At 36.2% G+C, this 14,721-nt stretch overlaps 1 long non-coding RNA gene across 1 annotated transcript; it reads left to right on the plus strand.

The window, feature by feature from the left end:
- The first annotated feature begins 5,433 nt into the window (after window positions 1–5,433).
- On the plus strand, window positions 5,434–14,070 carry LOC132345576 (uncharacterized). The gene is made up of 5 exons (XR_009495029.1): window positions 5,434–5,450; window positions 8,712–8,800; window positions 10,774–10,851; window positions 12,512–12,621; window positions 12,910–14,070. It is a non-coding gene; the product is annotated as an uncharacterized lncRNA (long non-coding RNA).
- The last annotated feature ends 651 nt before the right edge of the window (window positions 14,071–14,721 follow it).

Below are 14,721 nucleotides of genomic sequence, written 5' to 3' on the forward strand. Positions count from 1 at the left end.
ATTCTCCAGGCAAGAATACTGGAATAGGTAGCCATTCCCTGTGGTTCTCACTAAACCCATCCATAATTTCTGTCATACCTTCTTTCTACTTTCCCAGCTGTGAAAGTGAAAGTCGCTCAGTCGTGTCCGACTCTTTGCGACCCCATGGACTATACAGTCCATGGAATTCTCTAGGCCAGAATACTGGTGTGGGTAGCCTTTGCCTTCTCCAGGGGATCTTCCCAACCCAGGGATCGAACCCAGGTCTCCTGCATCACAGGCAGATTCTTTACCAACTGAGCTCTCAGGGAAGCCCCTTGTCTGCCCCAATTCCCAACAGACATATACCAACAGTTGAGAGTATTTTCTTCTCTCAGAAGGACACCACACCTACTATCCAGATTGGATTCTGGTTCTTCCACTACCTGTCTTCCAATCTAGTGCTAAACATATAATCTGTGACTCAATCTTTATGAAGTGCAACTTTCTATATGTAAAGTCAAATTTTTGTGGGGTTTTTTTTTTTTTTTTGGAAAGAGAGAAGAAAAAATCATGGGACTCATAAATTAAAATAATATAATTTCAAGTGTATTATTTAAACTATGAGGTTCAGGAGCAAATTCTGAAACTCCAAAACCAGGATAATTTTTTGTTCTCTGTATTCTTGTAATCCTCCCCCTCAGGCAATGCATATGGTTGACTGCATAGCGGTAAGGTCAAAGGGAAGAAGAAAAATGGACCCAAGATTTTCACTCAGACCAGAAAGACCTATAGGTAGCTACAGAAGGGGAAGGGCAGAGATGATGAGAAATTGTGCAGCTGGGAGTTTGAACTGGGTGACTGGGACTGGAGGTTGGGGAAGGCTGACAAATGCAACATGAGGATGCAGCACTTGTCGCTTCAGTGCAGTGAGGAAGGAAGTGGGAAGGAGAGCTGATGAGTGTATGTGTGGAGGGGGAGGGAGGGTGACTAAAAGGCATGTTAGTCTATGTCCATGCACACTGGATAAATTAGTTGATTAATCCTCATAACTATACAAAGCAGTATGAAAGCTGATGTTTGATTTCACATAAGGAGAATAAAAGGATTTTGAGTTAGAATCTTAAAACCCTAATTAAGGATTCTTACTTTGAAGCAGCTTAAGTATCCATTGATAAATGAATGGTTAAAGAAGATGTGGGACATATATACAGTGGAATACTACTCAGTCATAAAAAATGAAATAATGCCATTTGCAGCAACATGGATGGACTTGGACTTGCTGTATAGCACAGGAAACTATATTCAATATCTTGTAACAACATAATGGAAAAGAATATAAAAATGAATACATGTATGTATATGTGTAAGTGAATTACTTTGCTGTACACCTGAAACTAACATAATATTGTAATCAACTATATTTCAATAAAAAAAATTAAAAATGAAGATAAAAGAAGAAAAGCATTCCTGTTTTTTATTCACAGAAGACAGTTCCAACACAGGGTTGTTCAGGAATAAAATAAATCAAGAAGGATGGATAGTACTGATTCTTTAAAATGTGTTTATGGCTTCCTTATATTTCCATCTTTATTTATTCAGAGGATAAACCAAGAGACAGGAAGGGCTGAAGGAAATGACTTGCAACCTTTCTTTGGGCTAACTGGTGATCACCTGGTTTTGCCTCTTGATGCTGCTGCTCATCACAGGTTCCTATGGAGCTGCTCCTGCTGCTGCTAAGACCAAAATCTGCACTCTGGGTCCCAGCTCCTACTCCTATAGTCAGGGTGGACTCCCATCTGCCTCCTTCTTCCAACTTCTTGGTTCTCTGTATCCCTGCCTTGATAAATGGTTTTAGGGATGAAATTATATTCTGACAGTTAGTTCAATAACTAATGTATGCTTGGTATTTTAAGCTAACATTGTTATTTAGCTATCTATAAGATAATTTACAGTAATGAACTTAGAATATTTACACATATAAGCCTATAAATTCTTACTAGTGCAATTATCTCTCTGCTTTATAATTTTTACACAGACTGGTGCTTGTTAAAAATATTTTCAAACTACCTTGGAAAAAGAATTCAAGTCAGATCATTGTGTTAAAATTGTGAGAAGATGAGAGGAGGAAGAACAATAAGGAGTTTGAATCAAACCCCTCAGTTAAAAAATCTAAGGTTCAGCCACTTAGTGGTAGATGCTTGGTCTGTCTGTCCACATTTGTGCCCAAAGACCATGTGTTCTCATAGTAATCCTGTAAGTTCCTAAGATACTATATATTGGCCCAGTAGTCCTTGAGCAAATTGCGTAATCAGAATTTCTTAGCTGGTAAAACATAGATAAAATAGTACCTAACACATAGAGTTGCTGGAGCATAAATAAGAAAATCTACATCAATTGCTTAAATAGTAAATGTTTTCATAAAGAACAGGACATGAAGAGTATGGATCCTGTGACTAGATTGTCCACATTCAAATTCTGGAAACACTACTTACTCTCTGGAAAGACAACTTCTCACAGGAATTTACAATTATTAAATTAGCCAGTCTATGTAAAATGCTTAGAAAAGGGCTGACCTGTAGTAAATATTTAGTAAATGTTAGCTACTACTATTCATACTATTAGCATTGTAATCTACCCCCCAGGGCGTTTTTGGATTGTTTTTAATGCCTATAATCTCTATTACATCACTGAAACAATGTTCATAAGGTTCCATTACCAGAAAATCTTGCAACCTTCCCCATGCAGTGAAAAGATACAATTAGAGAATAGAAAATAATTTGAGGAATTCTTGGTATGCCCATATGTTAATTTCTCATTATTTAGTTCATTACTTGCAATTAACAGCATTTTAATCACAAGTCTCTCAGTTTCAAGCTTGTCCTTCTGCATTTGGTAAATGTCTGTTATTTCTAATAGATATTTGTATCATTTCATTATTTTCGCCTATTTAATTTATTAATGTTCTTCACAAAATTGGTTCATTTCATAGAAGGCTCCTTAGAGTTTTATTAGTTGATGATTTCTTTGTTATTGATAGTTGCTTTTTCATCCTTGGAGAAAGTTTCTACACTATTAATGGGAATCTAAATTGATCTTCTAACCTTCCTAGATGTCTAGGAACAAGCTTTTTGTAGAAGGATGGTGATTATAGAACCTTTCTCAATTTTGCTAGTCAGACACCTTGAAGAAATCAATTAGTAGGCAAATTATTAACTAATTGAGCATTTAGAGTGTTCTTACTTTTGAAAAATCAATTAGGCCTTTGCCCTTAGTTTTCCAGCATTACTTCATTATTAATTGTTTTAAACAGCAGTTCATCAGCTATGGACCAGATCAGTTGACAGTTGTTTTTTGTTTATATTCTGTGCTTAATTGATTAATACAATGAGCTGAAAACCTTTAACATCATTGATCATGTCACGGAATGCTGAGTAATTGGCTGGCAAAATGCGATTTTTTAAAATTAATGATTCGATGGTTCAAAGGTTCAATTCAACAGCAGATTGCAGTCAGCAAAAAGAGAAGATTTTCAGTATTTCTTCAACGTGGATGATCTGAATGATAGGCCCACCTCATTCTTGGAGCCAATACTATTTTTCTATCTTCATTAGTGATAATTTCTCATTCTATATAAAGCCTAGGAGGTTGCATTTATTATCTTAATGACACTATTTCATTATCACTGGGTAAACAGAGCTTCAATTCAAATTTTGTAGAAATTGCCATTGCTGTCAGAGGTACATAAAAAGAAATAAATTTGTAGAATGCAATTCCGTGCTTTATAAGATCTTCAAATGAAGGCAGTAGTTGGAAGTGGGTCTCAATTCAGTAATTTACTCTTCTAGAAAGTCTTTCATGGAGCAAATATATTCAAACTTCTGGGTCCCTTATCTCTGCTCCCATGGCTATCTAGACATACTGTTCGCTTGTTATCACCATATTGGGCTTATTTGCCTGGCTGCCACACCAAAGACTCAGAGGTCATGGACTCACCTAAGTGTTTTTGTATCTTTAGTGTGACTCCTGTTTTGAGAATAGAATGGCATAGAAACGGTTGATGAATTGAAAGGAAAACACACATACATACACACGGTTTTTCATACAGTTAGGGAAATATATTTTGGTTATGTGTGTAAAATTCATTATCATCATTATAAAAATATATGTATCTTTCCTGGACATATAAAAACAAAGTCCCTTGATCCGCCTGCAATGCAGGAGGCCCCTGTTTGATTCCTGGGTGAGGAAGATCTGCTGAAGAAGGCTACCCACTCCAGTGTTCTTGGCCTTCCCTGGTGGCTCAGCTGGTAAAGAATGTGCCTGCAACATAGGAGACCTGGGTTCGATCCGTGGGTTGGGAAGATCCCCTGGAGAAGGGAATGGCTACCCACTTTGGTATTCTGGCCTGGAGAATTCCATGGGCTGTGTAGTCCATGGGGTTGCAAAGAGTCAGACACAGCTGAGGGACTTTCACTTTCACTTTTTGATTTCCAAATTGTCGCTGACTCAGTCAGGGTCTTAGCTGCTGCTGCTAAGTCGCTTCAGTTGTGTCTGACTCTGTACGACCCAATGGATGGCAGCCCACCAGGCTCCCCCGTCCCTGGGATTCTCCAGGCAAGTGTGTTGTCAAACATTTTCTAAGCTAAAAATTTAAACCAATGTTCTCCAAAGTATATTTGGTAGAAAAAATGCCCCTAAGATATTTCTAATAAAAAATGGTCAAACAAATTTGGTGAAACACAGCAAATTCATCTCTTTTGGGAATGTACAATGTGCATTAGAATATTAAAGGTCGTGAGAAGTTCAATCACAACTTTATAGATCCTAAGGTTTTTGACCCTAAAGCTTTCTTTTTTTTTTTTTTTTTGTGGAGCATTCATTAACATATCTAGAAACTAATGGTGTATAGAACATGCTTTGAGAAGTGCCACTTTAAACAATAACGTGAGTCAGAGAATGTGATTGCGGTTGTGCTTCAAAGTGGAAAAAAATGTGGTGAGGAAAGTCAGGATCTCAGCGACTGCTCACAGGCATTCTATACCACCAGTGTGGCAACTTTAATTATTTCACTTTCTATTGGTTGTTTTCTTTTCTACTGTTTCTCATTGCAGAAAACTCAGAAAACAGATAAAAGTAAAAAGGGAAAAGTCTTTATGGCTGTTTTGCTTACAATATTTAATGCTCTAAATTTGGAAAGCAGTATGGGGTTTCCTCAAAAAACTAAAAACAAAGCTGTATGATCCAGCAATTCAACTTCTAGATATTTATTTAAAAAAAAGATGAAAACACTAATTTGATAAGATCTATGTACCCTTATGTTCATTGCAGCACTATTTACTAGAACCAACTTATGGAAGCAACCTATATAAATCTCTCTCTCACACACAGACACACACACACACACACACACACACACACACACAATGGAATATTACTCAGTCATAAAGAAGAATGGAATTTTGCCATTTGCCACAGCATGGATGAAGTTGGTGAGTATTATACTAAGTGAAATAAACCAGATAGAAAAAAATGAATACCATATGATCTCACTTGTAAGTGGAAACTAAGCAGAACAAAGGAACAAACAAAACAGAAAGAAACTCATAGATACAGAGAACAAACTGGTGGTCACCACGTGGGGTGGAATGGTGGGGGGTGGGGGGGAGAAAGGTGAAGTAGGTGAAGGGGATTATGAAGTATAAACTTCTAAGTATAAAATAAATAAGTCAGGGATGTAACACAAACTCAGGGAATATAGTTAGCAACACTCTTAACAAGTCTGAATCGTGACAGATGGTAACTAGACTTTCTGTAGTGATCATTTCACAATGTATAAAAATATCGAGTCACTATGCTGTACACCTAAAACTAATATTTTATGCTAATCATGATTCAATAAAGACAATACCATACCTAAAAAATAATTGGGGAAACTTTGGTTTAAACGAAGTTAGACAAACCTTTTCATGCCTTCTCAGAGCCTTACTATGATCCATAATATGAAAGGTGAACCTATTTACAAAACAGAAATAGAGTCACAGAGGTAGAAAACAAACCTACGGTTACCAATAAATTTAGGGGGGGGGTGGGGTGCTAAATTGGGAGACTGTGATTGACATATACACGCTACTATATACAATATGGATAGCAAATAAGAACCTACTGTATAGAACAAGGGGCTTTACGCAGTTTTCTTTTCTACATGGGGAAAGAATTCAAAAAAGAGTGGGTGTGTGTATATGTAAAACACCTGAAACTAAAACAGCCTTGGAAGTCAGCCATGTGCACCTGCTCAGTTGCTTCAGTCATGTCCAACTGTTTGAGACCTTATGGACTGGAGCCCACCAGGCTCCTCTGTTTGTGGGATCCTCCAGGCAAGAATACTGGATTGGGTTGCCGTTCCCTCCTTCAGGAGATCTTCCTGACCCAGGGATTGAACCCATGTCTCCTGTATTGCTGGCAGATTCTTTACCACTGAGCCTCCTGGGAAGCCCAAATCAACTATACTGCAATAAAAATTAATTTTAATAAAGTTGGCTCTCCATTGAAGTTGTAGTATACAGCTCTAAAGGAAGAACTACTTCCTAAAGAGCTACATTGGACCACTAACTTTTAGGCATTTGGGGGCTAGTGTTGGTTGGGATTTACTGCCAATAGTGAGGAGACACATGAAAAGCCTTCATTGCTTGCTACCCAGTATCCCTCACTGAATGGAAGAGCACTAGCCCAGGATGGTCAAGGTCTCCGAGAGTTACCCACTTACTCTTGGAACCCATTTCTCAACTTCCCATAACTTATTAGAGCTGTCTTTATCCGAGGGCTCAGGGCACAAGGACCTAGAGAGATTAGAGCTAAAAATAACAAAAATACAATTAATATGCATTTGGGAAACAATTGCTCAGGCAAACCAGCACACACAGATAATGGATTCTGTCTGAAACTTCATTTTCCAAACTAAGGAACAATAATATGCATATTAACCCAGGTGAATGTCTAAACAGATTCTTGGCAGCCTATGATTAGATAAAGGAGCTCATGTATCCTGAATGCAATTTACGTAGTTAAAATTAAGCACTGTCACAAAGGAAGGCATTTAAGTTCAACCTGAACAAATTGTTACTTTTATGATATGTTTTCTCCATCCTCTTACTTTTAATCTAAATACATTTTAAACTATATGTATCTTTATATTTGGGCTTCTACAGTGGTGCTAGTGGTAAAGAACCTGCCTGCCAATGCAGGAGATGTAAGAGATGCAGGTTTGAGGCCTGGATTGGGAAGATCCCCTGGAGGAGGGCATGGCCATCCACTACAGTATTCTTCCTGGAGAATCCCACGGACAGAAGAGCCTGGGAGGCTACCGTCCATAGGGTTGCACAGAGCCAGACAAAACTGAAATTACTTGGCATGCACCCACACATCTTTATATTTAAGGTGGGCTTATTGTAGCAAACAGAGTTGGGAAGTGTTGGTTACTTAGAATTTTTCCTACTCACTTTCTTAATTCCAACTGACTTTGAGGTTTCGACATAATTTCATTTTCTTTCCAAAATGTTTATTAAATCTGAGTTTTAACTAAATTGTTCATGGGCTTCTCTAGTTGGAGAGCACTGGCTCTAGAGTGTCAGAGCTCTAGTAGTTGTAGGGTGCCCTGTTACACGTGGGGTCTTAGTTCCCTGACCAGCGATGGAACCTGCATCCCCTGCAATGGAAGGAGAATTCTTAACCACTGGACTACCGGGGAAGTCCCTTAATTGTTGATTGTTCAGGAGGCTTAGGGCAATCGATGCTTTTAATTTCTTCAAAACAAAACCGAGGAATCTGCAAAGAAAATGAAATCACATAACCTTATGTTCTCATGAATTCACAGTTTAGGAAAAATGCTGCTGCCCTTTAGGGATGCAGTAGTTGCTAGTAACATAAAACTACAAAGCTCTTCCTTAAACAAAAACAGTTGTGCATCTGATGAAAAATTATGTTTAAAGGAGAGGAACTTGGTTTCAAAACATGCTTAGTGAATAAATAAAAATCTGAACACATAATTTTGGAATAGAAAGAAAAGAGTGCTTCTTATGATTATAAATTTAAAAGCAAATGAATAGTAAAATTAAAAGGAATTATGGAAAAATGATAATAAATATTTTATTAAGGTAATGTATATTGTTAGCATTTTGCAGATGGGAGCAAGGTATAAATTTTCAAGAGAAGGACATTTCTTGTGAGAGATGGTCAGAAAGTTATTTTTTAAAACCTGATTTTTAAATAGGAATTATCATTTGCTAAGCACTCACTAAGTAACAAACATTAGCTAAATATTTCATGTGAATTTTTTCACTGAGAACTGTCATCAATATAGAAAAAAGTATTTTCTTCATTTTGTTTTTAACCTGAAACATGAGTCAAAGAAGGCACAGCACAGTAGAGATAATTAGGATTTAACACAGTTAGTGACTGGATCTCATCCATTTTGCAATAAAATGATCACAGTACTACCATATCACACTGTATTCTTCCTTTTGCATCAATGAGTGAATCAGAATGCTGTATTTGATTCTTTGCAAGGAAGAATTTTCCTTGCCACTAACATAATTCAAGACTTTTAATTCTTCATTTCTTAAAAAAGACATACTTCATCACTTAGAGTTCCCTTCTTTATGTCATCAATAAGGAACAGGATAGACTAAAGCTTTTTTTATCATGTGAAAGTATAATAATTCAAATCATAATCAATCTCTCCATTCTCTACTTAGCGTAGCCTGGATAAATGAAGTTGAAAAGTATTTTGTGTATAAAATTGCTGTGAAGAATGCTACCTTCTGGGAACACAAATCCATACCTGGTGGGTGATATGGTCCAGGTGTCGTAGCTTCCATGATGGTAGTGCGCAGATGGGAAAGAGTCTGTATATTTTATTTTCTTCTTCTAATTCATAAGGGGAAAAAATTAAAAAAGAAACTAACTCAAATACAAAAATCATTTCTTTTATGTAGTTGTGTTTAATATATTGTCTCTCAATATTATTGTAATTTGAGGGGAAACCTTTCCCCCATGGAACCAGAAGTGTAAACACACACACACAGACATGAAACTAAGTACATGAAAGAGCTAGAATATAATTATAGATGACCTTCATTTAAAACTCACATTTTATATTCACGTTTATGCAGGTGAGGTTTAAAAACACAAAAAAGCCATTCAATTCAGAATTATGGTTTCCTCAGAAATTGCAGTATAATTCTAACTCACATTTATTCATATGTGAATAAAACATATGACCATTTCCAAAACCTCTGGGTACCATAACATATTTAAAAATACCAGCACAATTACCAGGCTGAAAAAGACTACTAACCAGGCATTTCCCCATAGAAAACCGTTTCGCACACCTACTCAGAATTATATATGTAGCCAAGGATTTAATATTGTAAATATGTGAAGAAATGAGTTATCCTTTCTTTGGGAGTCGTAACTTTGGGTTTTAGACTCCTATTTATTTATTATTTCCAACGTGGCATCTCATTTATGTAATGTTGGGGTGGGTACTGAATGTAAGCTTTGACAATAAACTGGCTCACCTTCACTTCCTTGAAACCAACACAGAAGTGTGTACCTGTTTTAATGTGCATTGTGTTTTCTGCATGCAAATGAAGTATTACTGAACAATTCCAACTTTGTTTTTAAAAAGTCAGCACAGTTCAATGTTTCCCTCATTCTCTGAGTCTGGAGAACATAAATAGTCATTCTAATTCTCGGGTAGACACCGAGTTACATATTCTATCAAGACTATGGAAATTCTATTTTTAAAAATTTGCATATTCCTTTTATATGAAGAACCTGAGCTATGAATCAACTCAAAATGGTATTTAAAGTTTTGACTAAAATTAACTGTAGCACTTAAAATAATTCTTAATATTTTAAGGAAAAAACTCTTGAGGCCGTTTGAAAAAAGGGTTATATTGAAGAAGAGAGAGGCAGAGAGAAAGAAAGATAATTAATAGGATATTTGAGAGTTGAATAACTAAAGGAAAATATACAGATCTGCCAGAACCCAATGCGGTCAGAATAATATTAATCAAATCTTACCGACTCTTAGTTGAAATAATGAGAAAACATTCTTAGCCTGCTTGATCATGTTGGCATTTTAATTAAACTTTCTTGGATCCTAGAGAAAACAATAGTTTTTTTGTTGGAACTCTTTTAAAGTGTTATCAAAAATACTTTTGAAGGCATTAACCAAGTAGTATAATTGGGGTCTTTATGTATAAAAACATGGCAGAACATGATGCCATTGATTCTTAACTTTTTTTTTTAAGCTGTTTATAAATCTGTAGGGCTTCCCTGGTGGTTCAGATGGTAAAGAATCTGCCTGCAATGCAGGAGATTTGGGTTCGATCCCTGGGTCAGGAAGATCCCCTGGAGAAGAAAACAGCATCCCACTTCAGTTTTCTTGCCTGGAGAATTCCACGGACAAAGGAGCCTGGTGGGCTACAGTCCATGGGGTCACAGAGTTGGACAAGACTGAGTGACTAATACTTTCACTTTCCTCATAAATCTATAACTACAAGAAATCTGAACAATGAAATGCAGACTTAATTAGAACAAACTTCTCCCATTTTCAGAGATAATGTTACAGTTATTCTTCTGTAGCTTGTACCTAATAGAACAGTTCTGGTCTAGTGCAATAAAGATTTTCAGTAAACAAATAGTTGACAATTTAATATACTTATATAGCACACTTTGTGCCAAAGGTATCATTCTGAGTGCTTTGGAAATATTACCTCATTTAATCTTCATATCTACTTTATAATACAGGTACCATTTTTATTTCCATTTTAATGATGAGGACATGGAGATACGGAGAGGGAAAGCACTTTGTCCTGAATCATACAGGTAAATAGCTGCAGAGCTAGGATTTAAATCAGGTGATCTGATTTCAGAGTCTGTGTGCTCACCCCCTACACCAAATCCCCAACACTTTTCTAGATGCCTTTTGTAGCCTTAGTCCCATGATTCATTGTTATATGTATCTCATCTTACTTCATCCTCAGCGTAATTCTGCAAAGTAAGTATTATTAGCCTCATTTTACAGATGAGGAAAGTAAGGCCCAAGGGAATTGAATAACTTGTTTGAGTTTAAATTACTAAGAGGAAGGGTATAAACTCATTTCTATCTGAATCTGAAGTCTATGCTTTCCCGCAAAACTTTCTGATATACCAAAGTGGTATTTAGAGATTGAAGAATTTAATTCACCATCTTAACTTGAAGTTTTTTAATAAAATTGAGCACCAAACATTTTGGATATCTTTTTCTTAAAATATAATTTTATTTATTTTTGGCTGTGCTGGGTCTTTATTTTTATTTATTTATTTTTCTTAATTTTATTTTATTTTTAAACTTTACATAATTGTATTAGTTTTGCCAAATATCAAAATGAATCCGCCACAGGTATACATGTGTTCCCCATATCACTGTGTGAGCTTTCCTCCAGCTGTCGCAAGTAGGGGCTGCTCTCCAGTTGCGGTGTGAAGGCTTCTCACTGTAGTGGCTTCTTTTGTGGAGCACAAGCTCTAGGAAGCAAAGGCTTCAGTGGCTGTGACTCGTGGACTCAATAGTTGCAGCTCCTGGGCTCTAGAGCACAGGCCCAGTAGTTGCAGTGCATGAGTTTTGTGGCTCCACAGTCATATGAGATCTTCCCGGACCAGGAATCGAACCCCTGTCTCCTGCAATGGCAGGCAGATTCTTTATCACTGAGCCATCAGGGAAGCCCCGGGAAATCTTCTCAAGGATAAAGAATACAAGAATACAAATTCATACATGTAAAATTAGGTATGTAAGTGACTACTCATTATGAATGAGAAAAAAACCATCACAAATAATAACATCATTCCTTCATGCAGTCTCTTACTCTGACCTTTGCACTGATGTGCTGGGTGAGTTTGCACAGGGATCAAAAGGAGAATTTGTTCACTGGAAAGCTAGTACGAGACTGATTGTAGATGGAGATGATTGCAAATCATGCAATTATATCTCACGAAATACAAACTAGAAGGAGCCCAAGTCAGATTTTCCCTAGCTAGATTTTTTTTTTTCTTAAAGTCCATAGCTATTTCAACATTACCCTGTGTTAATAAGAGTACGTGCAATGGGAGAAGTCAAATTGGAGGGGTGGGGCCTCCCTTTTGCAAAATTCAGAAAAGCACATGACCATGAGAACATGTTGCTAGGGCCCCTTCTAGGGCCTCGTAGTGGATGTGTGCAAGTGAGGGCTTCTGAAGCAAGTTTCCTTAGCTTCACAGTAAATCCAACATCTTCTGGCACCCACTCAGTCATGCCACTCAAGAAACGTTGAACTTGCCAGCCTAAAGTAGTACTATTAAACCAGCAGCATAAATGTGTGGACACGGTGGGGTAGGAACGTAGGCAACAAGAGAGAGAAAACTGTTCCTCATTCTTGGTCAGATTATACAGTTGTAGAAATTTGGAGAAAATTCACAATGAATTACACTTAAAATTGAGAAAATAAGTCTTTGTATTGTGCTTTCCCACCAGTTCATAAAGAACATTGGTAGGTAGAAAGCCTGCTCAAGAATTTGATCTAGATCAAGATAGAAGATAACAACATTCCAAGCTTCTCAGAAAGCCTTCTAGAATTAAGAATGGTGAGTAAGGATAAAGCAGAAGTTACTGTGAAGGTCCCAATTTCTTATGAACAGGAAAAAACCATGGGACTTTTCAGCAAAATCACTAATTATATTGTTGTAATCAAAGTTATACATTATTTATGTTCTCTTGACAGTGATGGTCTAAAGTAACTTTCTCTTACTGAACTAAATATATAAGCCTTAAAAACTTTAATCATATAATGAACCAGCTACTTCTTTTGTTGGCTTCTGTGTGTACATGAAAAAAACATTTTTCTGTTAATCTATCTTTTGTCTAATTTGCAGGCCTCATAGACAAAACAGAAGATGGCAGAGGAAGAGCTTTTCCCCTAGATATGTGTTTACTTTGTCAGTGCTGAGCACCAATTACTGAGTGGCAGACATACTCATCATTTTAAATGGAGTAAAATCTGAATTTTGATAATTTTTTTCTTACAGTTAATTTTTTAATACAAACTCATTCAATAATGCACCACTTGGTATAATAAAATGCAAGATTTAGGTGTAAAATTAGATAACTTTTGACAAATGTGTACTTTTATTTAACCACTATCTCACTCAAGATATTAAAAATTTCATCATGACAGAACACATTTTCTGTCTCTTTGTTTAGTTGATCCTTAGAAAGCCAGAGGCAACCACCATTTCAATTTCTGTTTCTGTTGATTCATTTTATCTGTTTTAGCGTTTCATGTAAATGGTGTGTACAATTTCATGTTTTTTTTTGCTAGATGTCATAATGTTTTTGAGATTAAATCATTTTACTTTGTGTAGTGTGTAGTTGTTTATATTGCTGAAAAACACATTTAAAATATATTTATTGTAGTTATGTAACCTTTCTGTTCTTGCTGAATATTTGGTTGTTTCCAGTTTGGGGCTATTATGAATAAAACTGCTGTAAACATTCCCATACAATTCATTGTATGGACATATGTTTCCATTTTTCTATGGTAAATACCTAGGAGTGGAATTATTTGATCATACGGTTGGACCCATAGGTTTAACTTTATAAGAAACTTCCAAACAGTGTCCCAAAGTGATATTTTGTATGAGAATTCCAATTGCTGCTCATCTTTGCTAAAACTTGGAATTTCTATCTACTTTATTTTGGCCATTCTTCTGGGTGTAAATTAGTATTATATTTTGGTTTTAATGTTCATTTCCTTGATGATAAATGACATTGAGCCCCTTATCATGTGCTAACTGGCATTGTCTATTTTCTTTTATGATGTGTTTTTTCAGGTCTTTTGCCCACTTGAAAACAATTGAGCTAGTTGTCTTTTATTCAATACTAATCTATGGAAATTCTTAATACATTCTTGCATATAAGGCTTTGTCTGATATAAGTATTGTGCATATTTTCTCCCACTCTCTGTCTTTTTGTTTTTGTAAGGACATCTTTTAATAAAGAGAACTTTTATGATTTCTTCTGTGATTTGTTGGTTATTCAGCAGGGTGTTGTTCATCCTCCATATGTTGGAATTTTTAATAGTTTTTCTCCTGTAATTGAGATCTAATCTTACTGCATTGTGGTCAGAAAAGATGCTTGGAATGATTTCTATTTTTTTGAATTTACCAAGGCTAGCTTTATGGCCCAGGATGTGATCTATCCTGGAGAAGGTTCCATGTGCGCTTGAGAAAAAGGTGAAATTCATTGTTTTGGGATGAAATGTCCTATAGATATCAATTAGGTCTAACTGGTCTATTGTATCGTTTAAAGTTTGTGTTTCCTTGTTAATTTTCTGTTTAGTTGATCTATCCATAGGTGTGAGTGGGGTATTAAAGTCTCCCACTATTATTGTGTTATTGTTAATTTCTCCTTTCATACTTGTTAGCATTTGTCTTACATACTGCGGTGCTCCCGTGTTGGGTGCATATATATTTATAATTGTTTGGCCAAAGATCTAAATAGACATTTCTCCAAAGAAGACATACAGATGGCTAACAAACACATGAAAAGATGCTCAACATCACTCATTATCAGAGAAATGCAAATCAAAACCACTATGAGATACCATTTCACACCAGTCAGAATGGCTGCGATCCAAAAGTCTACAAATAATAAATGCTGGAGAGGGTGTGGAGAAAAGGGAACCC

Source organism: Bos taurus, chromosome 6, assembly GCF_002263795.3.
Source record: "Bos taurus isolate L1 Dominette 01449 registration number 42190680 breed Hereford chromosome 6, ARS-UCD2.0, whole genome shotgun sequence".
Lineage (NCBI taxonomy): Eukaryota > Metazoa > Chordata > Mammalia > Artiodactyla > Bovidae > Bos > Bos taurus.